The sequence below is a fragment of the Scylla paramamosain genome, chromosome 26, assembly GCF_035594125.1.
Source record: "Scylla paramamosain isolate STU-SP2022 chromosome 26, ASM3559412v1, whole genome shotgun sequence".
NCBI classification, from domain to species: Eukaryota; Metazoa; Arthropoda; class Malacostraca; order Decapoda; family Portunidae; genus Scylla; species Scylla paramamosain.
In genome coordinates, this window is record NC_087176.1 from 15,284,091 (window position 1) to 15,290,273 (window position 6,183).

The following is a 6,183-nucleotide window of genomic DNA, read 5'->3' on the forward strand; positions in this document are numbered from 1 at the left end:
GTCCAGTTTAGATTATAAGAAAAGGACAGACCATGGATGTTCATTGAAGAAGAATGGGGACAGATGAGTGTGACACTTTCCCGACAGTTACACCCGCAGGACTTCCACCTCTCTATTTTACTTTGCGCTTTGTACAAATAAAGCTTGACCGGTCATTGAAAAGAGGGTATAGTTATTTCGAAGGTTGTGTCGAGTTGATGAGTGGAGGAATTGAGTTTTGAGAAAAATTGTGCAACACTAGTTTTAGAGATCTGTAGTCAGGCGTTCTATGGCTTCCTTGTGTGAGCCATATAATTCCTGAAGGGTTGGGCGTCTTTGAAAAGACGTGAAAAATGTGCATGGTGGAATCATGAACGTAGGAGTGGATAGGACAAAAAAAAAATCAGCTTAGAAGATCATTGATGAATAACAGGAAGAGAGTCGTCTTGAGAGAGCTCTCTCCTTCTGGTGTGTAGTTGGTAATAAGGGCGATGGAATCACAACTTGTAGCTTTGCCGTTTCTTTGACGAATAAATGAGACAGATAATACTGAGTATGCTCGCTTCAGTGTCTAGTCTTGCAATCCTTCCAGCTGGCTCTATGATCCTTAATCTATTTTGCCCGGCTGACAGGTGCCTACCAATGACGCACAAATACATTTGTTATGTGGTCTATGAAAAAAGAGCGTGTAATAATTGGTGAAAAATATGAGTCCTGTTGTTTCCTCAGGGGAGTAACACCTCTAGGTAGCAGGTAGGTGCAGTCAGGTATGTTTGGTAGGAAATTTTAATTTTAGGAATATCGATTGGAAACTGATGATGGGTAACAGTGAAGCAGAGGAATTTCTTATGGTAATTCAGGATTTTTTTTTAAACAGATAATCTTAGAGCCCACAAAGGGGAATGATATTCTAGACTTAATTCTAACTAACAAGGATGAACTAATTTCACAGGTGGAGGTTGGAGGACAGCTAGGTAACAGTGACCATTATGAAATTAGGTAGAAATTAAAATGGGAGGAAACTTTTAGAAGCAAAAACACTAGTAAAACACTTTAAAAGAGCAGATTTTGAGGAAATAGAAAGGTACCTCCAAGTAGTTGACTGGCAACGGAGGCAAGGGGAGGTAAGGTCCAGAACGGAGTTGAGAGAGATAAGTCAGGGTGAGGAAGGTGAGGTGAGGTGTGAGGATGAAGGGCAAGAGGAAGGGAGAAGTGTCCGGAAGGATCGGAGGAGTGAGAGAAGAGGGGATTTGTTTGAGTATGTTGGAGGTTCAGGTAATGCTGAGATGGGTGAGGTAAGGTCGAACCGAGTGGATTTTTTTTTTTTTTTTCGTAAATCCAGCAGATAATCAATGTATCTGCATCAGATATCTTTAGCGTTAATATTTTGTTTATTTTGAACAGTTAAACACTGGTTTTTACTTAGAAATATGGCGAAATAGAACAAAAAAATATTCCCCCCTATCCCCCTATTCCCCCCCTATCGAAATTTTTGTTTGGAGATGATTTAAATTTTTGACAAATATTTGAAAGTCAATATATTTTTTTTTTGACATTTCATCGAACAAAGAAAAAATATTATTGTACAAGAAAAAAAAAAAAACGATAGCAGACAATGTTCTCCTATCCTTCCTGATTACTATTTTTTTTTTTTTATTAAAGAAATTGGTTAATAAATAAAGGAGGAGATACGAGTTGAACATAGTCAATTTAACATGGGCTTAGGGATTTTACAAACCTCCCCTTGAGTCAGGTGAGTTACCGATAATATGGAGGCAGGCAAATGCAGTACCTGTTTCTCATAAAGGATATAAATTTTTTACGTTTAATTCCTGTCAGCTTAACTTCTGTTGTAGGTAAAATACTGGAGTCAGTAATAGCGAAAAAAAAAAAAAAAATTAGGGAGCATTTTAGACAAACACAACTCGATAAATCAGTCACAGCATGGCTTCACAAAAGGGACGTCTTGCCTGACGAACTTGTTAAGTTTTTACAGTAAGGTTTATGAGGCGGCAGATAATGATGATAGTTATGGCATCCTATATCTGGAATTTAGTAAAGCGTTTGACAAGGTACTTCATCAGTGGCTCCTGATAAAAGTTAGGGCGCATGGAATAGATGAGAATACCTTAGATTGGATAGGGTCGTGGCTAAGCGACAGGCGGCAGAGAGTTGTAATAAACGGCTCTAAATCCGAGTGGGGTCAAGTAATTAGTGGGGTGCCACAGGGATCAGTATTAGGGCCATTGTTGTTTGCAATATACATCAATGACTTGGATAGTGGAATTAGTAGTGATGCTAGTAAATTTGCGGATGACAAGAAGACAGGTAGATTAATTAGGTCAGAATTGGATGTCATCGCCTTGCAAGCAGATTTGGATAGGATGAACAAATAGAAAAAAAAAAAAAAACAGATGGCAAATCCAGTTTAATATCAACAAATGCAAAGTACTTAGCGTAGGTAGAGGAAACCCACACAGTAGGAACACAGTAAACAACGAAGCTCTGGTAGGTTCAAGGTACGAAAAAGATTTAGGAGATAGTTAGCTCTGAACTCCGTCTAAGAAAGCAAAGCATAGAGGCCAGAAACAAGGTAAATAAGGTATTATGATTCATTTTTAGAAGTGTTAAAAGCAGAAGTCCCGAAGTAATATTAAAGTTCTATTTGACGCTGGTCAGACCTCATCTAGACTACGCTGCGCAGTTCTGGTCCCATATTACCGAAAGTATATAGACCTATTAGAATCAATTCAAAGGAAAATGACTAAAAGGATACAGGGGATGAGGAGTACTCCTTACGGAGCGAGATTGAAGCTGTTAAATTTACATTCTTTTAAGAAACGTAGGTTAAGGGGGGACTTGATAGAAGTCTTCAATTGGTATAAGGATTATAACAAGGGGGACGTAAGTAAAATTCTTAGGATCAGTAACCAGGATAGAACAAGAAATAACGGGTTCAGGCTTGAAAAAAAAATAGATAAAAAAATAAAAAGAGATAGGAAGGAATTGGTTCTCAAAAAGAGTAGTAGATGAATGGACCAGATTCAGTAATCATATTGTTTGTGATCAATCATTAAGGAGCTTTAATGGGACTTGCAGGTGTGCTCTGCGTGTAGCTATGAGATGACAGACATACAGTTGCAGTGTCGCAACTTCGGGGATGCCACTTGGTAAAATTACGAATGGTTTATTATATATATATATATATATATATATATATATATATATATATATATATATATATATATATATATATATATATATATATATATATATATATATATATATATATATATATATATATATATATATATATATATATATATATATATATATATATATATATATATATATATATATATATATATATATATATATATAACATATTTTTATGACCCAGGTCTAGCCCTTCTCATATTTAGCACTAACTCTAACTTTCATAAGCTACTCCTAAGTAGCTCAGTGCAGGGCACAAATACTTGTATACAGGGTCTTTCTGGTTTTCTGTAATGATTAAACAAATTAAGTCAACACTGTTTCACCCACCAACAGGGAAGAGAGTATTACAACTGCCAAATAACTTCAAGTTGATGAGAAAGAGTCGCAAACCACGCTCTAAGGGGAACAACTACAACGAAGAACACACACATATTAAGTTTATAATAATCTGTGAGCTGCCTTCCTCAAAATACGGGGTCTCCCACGCCCACAGACTATTATATCCTCCTGTCGGCAGGCAGTATATTTACAGTCTCCCAGAGGATAGACAAATACCACCAATACACGGTAAAGCCCGGGGAGAAAGGTATCAGCAACTGTTCAACAGATAATCTCTATATCCTCTGGCTCCAAAGCTTTCAGTAGAGCTCTGAACCTCGGTAACATTTAACGTCACAATGACTCAAATAGAATGACTCAAATAGAAGATAACAGACGCAACCCAAGAAGGTCAGGAAATCACACTTGGCTCCCCAACACCACACAATTATAATAGACGCATGGGCGGGCAAGGGGAGCACTCGTCACCCACGAGTCTAACCGGCACAAAATATTCAGTCAATCCAGTAACTGTCGCTTATCCTAGTTAATCGGCAGACCCTTACTGCCGCTAGCTCATATGCGATACTGCCTAATAGGAGCCTCTAATATATATATATATATATATATATATATATATATATATATATATATATATATATATATATATATATATATATATATATATATATATATATATATATATATATCCCCAAACCACGTGCCAACACTCCGTCCCTCGCAACAACCTAAGGACGTCAGTCCCATACGACAGCAGAGGCCTAACTGCTGAAGAAAGAGATACCCCACGAGGCTTAAGGGGGAACACGCGAGCAGGCGAGATCATTTGATGGGGGAGTAGGAAGAAAGTGGGAGTGGGGGAAACGGGGTTGTGAGAGGCCCGCCTTCCGCTCCACTGGACACTGCACTCACTGTTTTCCCTCCCTGCAAAACATTTAAGTTTCAAAATTTCTTTCGGCTTTATTTAGGAAGCTGCGTCTAAGCAAATCACACAGTGTGACAAAGACTTTCTTCCTCTACATACCTCTGCAGTCTCAACTCTCATAAAAAAAATAAAAAAAAATAAAATATAATAAAATAAAAAAAAGGGGAGGATGTAAATTGAATGATGAAGGTTAACTTTAGATTTACACAAATATTACCGTAACTTACACCACGCTCGTATACACGTGTCAAGGTCCTGCGCTCCCCCTCCCCCCCTTCTCTCTCTCTCTCTCTCTCTCTCTCTCTCTCTCTCTCTCTCTCTCTCTCTCTCTCTCTCTCTGTTCTTTACTATATATATATATATATATATATATATATATATATATATATATATATATATATATATATATATATATATATATATATATGAAAACTGAAGGACAGTTACAGAGGCGGAGCATAATGACGATGGACACAAGAGCGCGTGAAGTATGGAATGTGACGGGAAGAAGAAGGGTGACGAAGAGGAGAGGGAGGCTGCAAAGGAGATGGGGTTGGAAGATGAGGTGAAGGGAGAAACAGGAGGGTGCGCCGAATGTGGCTGGCGTGAACGCATCTCTCCTCGTTTGTTTCGTGCACTCCTTTAGGGAACTCAGACGAGGTGTGAATGGTTGAAAAGTAGGGTGAGACAGGTGAGATGTGAAGGGGCGCGATCCACATGTCGGTGTGCGCCCATATGGTTCTGAGCATAAAGACGTGCAAAAAAATAATATATGGTACAGTAGTAATAATATAATCATAATAATAATTATATTATTAATATTATTAATTATAATTTATTATTACTATGATGATAATAAAAAATAATAATAATGATAAGAATAATATTAATAATAATAATAATAATAATAATAATAATAACAATAATAATAATAATAATAATAATGATAATAATAATAATAATAATAATAATAATAATAATAATATTAATAATAATAATGATAATTATTTTCATTATTATTATTATTATTATTATTATTATTATTATTAACGACAACAACAATGATAATTAAAAGAAAATGGAACATAGACATGCTTATATCGAATTATGTATTTATGCATATATAATATACGCAAAATACATGGAAGGAAGTTATTTATATTTTTCAAGGTGCATATATTTTACTTTTGTCTTCAAACTGGTTCGTGAAGTAATACTGGCTTCATAAATAATGTTGCGCTCTAAATGATATACCCCGTTGTGTAAAAGATATTTTGTAAAACGGTATTCTTAGGATGTTATGTTTGCTGATATCACTGCGTGTCATTATCTGGATGTTGCTGTCTCTGGGGAAGGAATGAAACGTTCAAAATACATTTTTTATTTATTTATTTATTTATTTATTTATTTTTATATATATATTTTTTTTTCTTTTTTTTGTGTAGAAGGGACACCGGCATTGAGATGTCGGTCCACGAATAGGGTCCAAAGCAATAGATAAAATTTTTCTTGAAACCTCCCTCTTGAAGAAGCTGAAGTCATAGGAAAGTGGAAATACAGAAGCAGGCAGGGAGCTCCACAGCTTACCAGAGAAAGGGATGAATGATTGAGATTTTTTTTTTTTTTTTATGTAGAAAGGACACTGGCCAAGGTCAACAAAAATCTAATAAAAAAAAATGCCCACTGAAATGCCAGTCCCATAAAAGGGTCAAAGCAGTAGT